At 55.7% G+C, this 6833-nt stretch overlaps 1 long non-coding RNA gene across 1 annotated transcript; it reads right to left on the bottom strand.

Moving 5' to 3' along the window:
• Positions 1-3945: 3945 nt before the first annotated feature.
• Positions 3946-6629, bottom strand: LOC131816726 (uncharacterized). The gene is made up of 3 exons (XR_009348152.1): positions 6535-6629; positions 4482-4598; positions 3946-4108 (listed from the first exon to the last, which is right to left on the bottom strand). It is a non-coding gene; the product is annotated as an uncharacterized LOC131816726 (long non-coding RNA).
• Between the last annotated feature and the right edge of the window lie 204 nt (positions 6630-6833).

The raw sequence follows: 6833 nt of genomic DNA, 5'->3' as shown, positions 1-6833 counted from the left end.
CATCCATGAAGGGTGGTTGGAGGACATGGTCAATGAAGAGATGTGTCCTGTGGCTCCGTTCCTAAAGCTCGAGGGGCCTCTGTTCACGCTACTGAAAGTGGGCAAGGCTCAGCAGGGAAGACCCAGCTGGAAAGCCCCCAAATGTTCCCACTGCCCCTTCCTGCCCCTGCACACTCATCCAACCTCAGGGCTCAGGGACACTGTGCTGGGCGCTCTGCACCTAGTGAGGTCATCCAGCCTCCCTCCCCGGTCCTCAGCCCCCACCAGGGAGGAAAACAAAATCTGGAAAGTGCTGGCCATGGGTCCTGGCTACACAGCCGAACCAGTGTCCAGTGCTTCCGGGATGACCAAACCCCTTGTCCCTCTCTGCCACTAATGCCTGCCTGCTCTGTGGGCTCCCACGTGGGCTTCAGAGCTGGTGGGAGTAGCGGGTGGGCTTGCATGCGCCTTCTGTGTCCCGCGATGCAGCTGTGCCAGGAGGGCTCTGGGGCCCCAGGGTAAGTAGCCTCCAAGACACCGTCGCCCCGTGCCAGACACACACAGCACAAGATGGGGCAAAGGGCACGGCACAGCGTGCACAGGGAGCACTGCCTCAGCGTGCGGAGCGCCAGAGGGTTGGAGAGGAGCGGCAGAGGCTCAGTCTTCGACCCTTGTCATTCTCTGAGCCTCCTGCCCCCCCACCCCAACACCGAGATGTTACAGCTCACAGTATCTCAAAGACACACAAAAGCCTTGTGGGTGAGGAAGACCAGTCTCGTCCCACACCCGGGCAGGAGCCCCCCTGGCTAGCAACAGAAAACGCACCCGGGCGGGAAGCCTGGACGTGCCTGCACCCATCCTAACGCACTCCCCGAGGACCGGCTTTGAACAAGGGCTTTTTTTTGACGCAGAATAAGATTAAGGGATGAGATCTGTACTGAGAAGAGTCATCGGAACTCAGCATCTTGCAGGATTTACAAAGAGAGGAGCAAATGTGCTGGGGGGGGGGGGGAATTATCAGAAACTTGGTAGTCACACCTGGATGGTTAAAAAATTGTGGAAACAGAAAGAGAAGCAGCACGCCGTGCCGTGTGTCTGGTGCCAAGGCCGCGAAGCTCCTTTGGAAGGCTCTAGGGGACAGGGAGCGGCTGGGGGCCTTGAAGATAAGGGGGCCCGGGGATGGGCACTCCCTTCTCCCAACACCGCCCCGTGGAGCCCATCTTACAGCTCTGGGGAGGAGCAGCAGGATCCTAACACACGCCAAGGCTGCTCATATCTGAGCCTGGGGACAGGCCTGGAGGGCAGGAGCTGGTGGTGACAAGAGGCACCGTGGCGAGGGGTGCGGATGCTGGGCAGGAGTTCCCTTACTGTCGCCGCAGCAAGGCTTGGGGCTGGGGGTGCTTTCCGAGGAGACTCAGATGAAGTCAGCCGGTGGCAGTCCTCACCCTAGTTGAAGGCTGGCAGTGAGCACCGACGGGATAACGTGTGCGCCGACACCCCAGCCGGCCTCGGCAGACCGTTTGGTGCCAGAAACTAAATTTACTGGCTAGAACGTTTCCACTCCAGCTCCATCTGAAACATGCTGTTATTTTATTCCCATTTTATGGTGAAGGGAAGGGAGTCTCCAAGAGCCCAAAAGACTTTGCGGGGTGTCCTTTGCAGGGGAGCCTGGCCCAGCCCGGGGTGATTCATCCTTCCCAGGGGTCCCGGCCACTTGATGGCATCACTTCACTTAATCCTCACACCAGCTCCCAAGCCAGGTGCCGCCATTCCTCCCAATCTATACTTGGGGAAACTGAGGCACAGAGCAAGGTCAGACTCTCTCCTCTCTCTGTGGGGAGCCGGGCATCCCTTTTCAGAGCCTCCATGTTTAACCTCTATGCCACACTCCCCTGGGCTCATAATTACATTTTAGGATAAAGAAAAACATTTTCTTCCCTTGGCCCGCAAGGCTCCGCCAAGCCCGCCCAGGCCAGTCTGCTTCACCTTGCCTTTCTCCCTGGCTCTCAGCGTTCGTGGTTTTCTGGAGAAGGCACAGCTTCCTCCTGTCTGGGACCTGTGGGGTCCAGCTTCCAGCTGCCCACAGCACCCGCGCCCCCGCCCCCTACCCCAGGGCTGAGGTTCACCCATTCCAGCAGGGAAGATGGATCCCAGGCTTTCCCGCCCCAGGTGAACAGAACCCTCACCGTGAGCCCTCCTGGTCGAATAGCCATCTTCCTCCCCACCCCACCTTCCCCTAGACAGCAGGCAGCAGAGCTCAGGCACTCTGGCCTTTGGATCCACTCTGGGGTCCTGGCGCCCGCTGCATGGGGCGCCTGTCTTCCTCTTCTCTCCTGGCTTCCCGGGAGGAGGTCCCTTCTTTGTGGGGAGGGGGTGCTAAGCACGTCCCAAGGGCATGCTAGGCCCTCCATTGTCTTGTAGAGTGTAAGGTTGACACCTTTTCACAGGGAAATTCAGAGCGGGACCCCCGGGGAGGCTGGCCAGGAGGAAGGAAGGCGGCCTTTGTCAGGGTAGAAGAGGTTAAAGCTTGGGGTGGGGGTTGGGAGGGTCCTGTCTGTTACTGCAAAGCCAAGTTCGGGTGAAGTGGCTAGACCTACAGGAAGTGGGTGGTCACCTGAGAAGGCCGACTTGAGGTGGGGGGAAGGCCTCATGGCCATGCCCCCCCCCACGCCCTAACGGAGTGGCAGAGTTTTTCCAGGCAGGCTTTTTGGCCTTGACCTCTGAAAGCTGTCCTGTGGCTGGGGCTTCTCCAGGGCTGCCCCCAGCAGCCATTGGGAAGACAGCTCCGTCTCTACAGGGCAGGCGGCTGTCTCGCACCTGCCCTTCACACCTGGCTCCCTGTGCTCCCATCTTCTCTGACCTTGCCTTTGAGAAAGGGAGGAGGAGCAAGCCCCTTCCTCAACTTGTTGCGACCCCGAGGCAGGTGGCCAGGTCCCAATCATCTTCTGACGTGTGAATGAATGGATTCAGGAGCCAAGCGGTACACAGGTAGACAGATCTGACGCACAGAACAAGCTGACCTTGAGAAAAAAATTTAATTCTGCAAAAAAGAAATAGTTCACGGAGAGCGGAAACGGTGTGTTCGACTAAAACACGGTCTTCTCATCGTGGCCTCTGTTGGTCGGACCATGCCCCAGTCTTCCATGTCTGGAGAGCTGGGTTAGCTCATGGCGTATTTTTTCCACTTAATTTTTTCCCTAACATCCCCGAAGTGTTGGGGTGATGTGTCGAAATTATCAAGACAGATTTTGTAGCGTCGCTAACTGCTGTATCTTTTCTCCACACTCCAAAAGTATTATTGGGGAATATTTATTAACGGGACATGAGTAACAGGAGGAGACGCTCAATCCACACATCCTAAATTTGGTGATACTCATATTTTTGCTAAGGAAGTCATTAAGTACTGCATCCTGTGCAGCCAATGGTCACATGGTCACATCAACAATACAAAAACAAAAAAAGACTTCCCCAGAGTCGTCCTGGGGAACAAGTCCCCAGTTGGGGGAGTGGGAGTGGGAACAGTTCCCATTCAGGAATTCTCTCCCCCAAATCCAAATTCAGTGATAGGAATTCAGAAGATTGTTTTACAAATATCATTAAAGGGGGCACCTGGGTGGCTCAGTCGTGAAGCGTCTGCCTTCAGCTCAGGTCCTGGTCCTGGGGTCCTGGGATGGAGGCCCACATCGGGCTCCCTGCTCCACAGGAAGCCTGCTTCTCTCCCTCTCCCACTCCTCCTGCTTGTGTTCCCTCTCTCGCGGTGCCTCTGTCAAATAAAGAAATAAAATCTTTAAAAATATATATCATTCAAAGAATGAGCCCCAGCCCCTCCTACTTCTGGCTCCCATCTGAATCCCAAAGAGCCCCTCATTAGCAACTCTTTGTGCAGGTTCCCTATCACTCCAAGTGGAAGGTTGGCTTCCCTCTTCTAAATCTGAAGCAATAAATAATATTCATAATTACCCTCTAGACGGATAAGTCCAGTCTCTCCATTTCCGCGGGGGGCGGGGGGGACCCCAATAACTTGGGCAAAGGTGGCAGCAGGGTAGATGTTGTTTTTAAGTGTGATCAAATGTCCCTAGCCTGGAACTCCGGAAAATCTCAAAACGATTTCAGTTTTGCGTTTCATAACCTATTTGGAGAAATCTGATATGTTTTTACAGAAACATCCAGTAACCTTGGAAGAACCTCAGACGTGTTATAATGATTGCAGGCTTACTCTTGTCACCATTCCCCCCTCAATGCGCTGTTGTGTCTAAGTGTGGAAAAGGCTCCTGGAACCTGGATGGACTGACACTTGGTCCCCAGCATGAGCCCTGTTAGCTGACAGAGCACACTTCTCAGGGCCCTGCTGGTTTGGCCTCGCCCTTTTGGAAAGGAAGCCTCTTCATCCGTGGGTCCAGAATCTGGGCGTGGCTTAGCCGGCCTCAGGCTCCACGTGGCCTCAGGCTCCACGTGGTCCACGACCGGACAGGGGGGTTAAGGAAGGTTAATGCTGGGCCTACCCGAGCCTGAAGGCTTGGCTGGGTAGGACTCAACTTCCAAGATCACCCACTGGGTTGGTGGCAGGCCTTCTCCCTTGCCACAGGGGCCTCTCCCCTCCAGAAGGTTGCCTCACCATCCTAAAAAAGCACCAAAGAGAGAAGTCACAATCTTTTTATAATCCAATTTCAGAAGGAACATCCCGCCCTGTCTGCTGTATTCTGTTGGTCGGAGGCAAGTCAGCTAGCCTCAGCACGCTCAAAGGGAGAGAATGACATGGGGCAGAGTGCCCGGACATGGGGCGTATTGAGGTCTGCTTGGAGGATGCCAACCATGATTCCCCATGACACAGCAGCTAAAGGCTTCACTCTGCCATGAGGATGTCAGGACCCAGCCCCGGGACCCGGGCCAGCCTCCGTGCTAGTGGGCCTGTGTCCATGTTATATCCGTTGTGCCACGTTTCATGTATCACCCACGTCCACAACGGGGTTCAACCGTGGACCGGGCTAAGGGAGGCAAAAATTGTCAAAAACATGGCACCTTCTTCGGAGCCCATGGCTGAGCAGGTAGGACAAGTATTTTGCTAGAGGTGAGCCCCAGGTGCCACAGAACCACAAAGAAGAGTGTCCCCCACTTCGGGGGCGATAAGGCAGGGGAGGAATGAAGAAGCCGAAGAGGGTGGCCTGCTGGCCGAGGGCATCTCAAGCACAAAGGCACAGAGCAGTAGAAGACAGGAACCATCATGAGGGACCGCCCTCGGCAGGGGCCTGGGAAGCCAGCAGGAGGCAGAGCTGGAGACGGGGCAGGACCAGCCGCCTTGGGCATTGGGCACCGTTCAATGGGCTTTGGGCCTTGTCTTGGAGGATATATGTGGCCAAGAAAGGATTGGATGCCAGGGATGATACAGTCAGTTCTGGAGTACAGAATGGTCTCTATGGTGGCAACATGTCCGGGGCCCCAGAGGCAGGGGGCTCTACTGCAGGCCGGGAGAACAGAATGTTCTGCTGTTCCTAGCAAGAGATGAGAAGAGCCCGAGCCCTGGTCGGTGGTTGTGGATATGGGGAGAAGGTGGTGACTGTAGGAAATTTTTAGGAGACGGAGTCAACAGAGCTGGATGACCGAGTGGGGACAGATGAGGGAGTCGAGCCATCTAGAAATGGTCCAGGTTTCTAACTGAGGCAGTGGGGCGATGTGATGTCACTGCCTACCAGGAGGACAGCTGGTTTCAACAGGGACAAAGTAGGTTTTCTTTCAAGGTGAGGTGGGGGCAGGAGGCATGCGGAGCAGCAGGAGGTGGAGATGCTCCTGGTAAGGAAAGTCCTGTCAGATAAGGGGGAGCTCAAATTGCGGGGAGCGGAAGGAGCAAGGCCGCAGCCACGTGAAGCCGGAGCCGGAGCAAATCATCCCACGAATTTACCCATTAGGATGGATTTCACCTGCCTGGAAAGGCTCTACGAAGGGGGCAAGACTATCGGGGGTTGAGGAAACAATGGGAGGAGAGGAAGTGTAGACATCAAGTGTAGACTCTTCTCCAAAGACATTTGCCAACACATTATCTGAGCGCTCCGAAGCCCGCGGAAGCCAGCGGAGTGGGCGCCGCTTACGTATTAAAGCAGCACGTTGGGCCGCCTGGGTGGCTCAGTCAGTTAAGCATCGGCCTTCCGCTGGAGTCATGATCTGGGTTCCCGGGATCGAGTCCCGCCTCGGGCTCCCTGCTTGACTGGGAGTCTGCTTCTCCCTCTGTCCCTCCCCCTGCAAACTTTTGCACAAGCTCGAGCGCGCTCTCTCTCTCTCTGACAAAAAAATAAAATCTTAGAAAAAAAAAAAATTAAGTATCCCGTGGAGGACTTGACAGAGAGGCGTTTCTTGCACCGGAAGGCAATACCTAGAGCCTCTCCCGGTGTTCTGGAGCAGCCCTGACTCTGCCTAGCCTCCAGGCCACCCCTCATCCCAGGGGTAACCCCCCCCCCCCACCCCCGCAGACCAGAGAGCACTCAATCAGCTTTTGGGGATGCTCAGAGCAAATGGAGAAACTAACGTGAAAGAGTAAAGGAACCCATTCCAAGCTTGGCAAACCTTCACTTTCCAGAAGCTGTGTCTGAGGAGCGGGAGGAAACCTCGGGAGCAGAAACCGAAGTCTGCGGAGAGAGCTTGGCAACGCAGACCTATTTACCAGCAAGGTTTCACGGGGAGCCACTGCGCATGCTCCTCCAGCGTCTCCTCCCCTCCCCTTCTCCCCTCTTCTCCCCCAAATAGCCTCTCCCGTGGGCCCGTCTGCTTGACACCCTGCAGAAGAAAATGTCAAACCTCGGAACCTCTTTCTGGGTTTGTTTGGGTATTGGTGGTCTCCCCTGGTTAGGAGCTCAGGCCAACTC

This window comes from Mustela lutreola, chromosome 15 (genome assembly GCF_030435805.1).
Source record: "Mustela lutreola isolate mMusLut2 chromosome 15, mMusLut2.pri, whole genome shotgun sequence".
In the NCBI taxonomy this organism is placed as follows: Eukaryota; Metazoa; Chordata; class Mammalia; order Carnivora; family Mustelidae; genus Mustela; species Mustela lutreola.
Note: the sequence above shows the minus strand (reverse complement) of the source record. Positions and strands in the feature narration are given on the sequence as shown.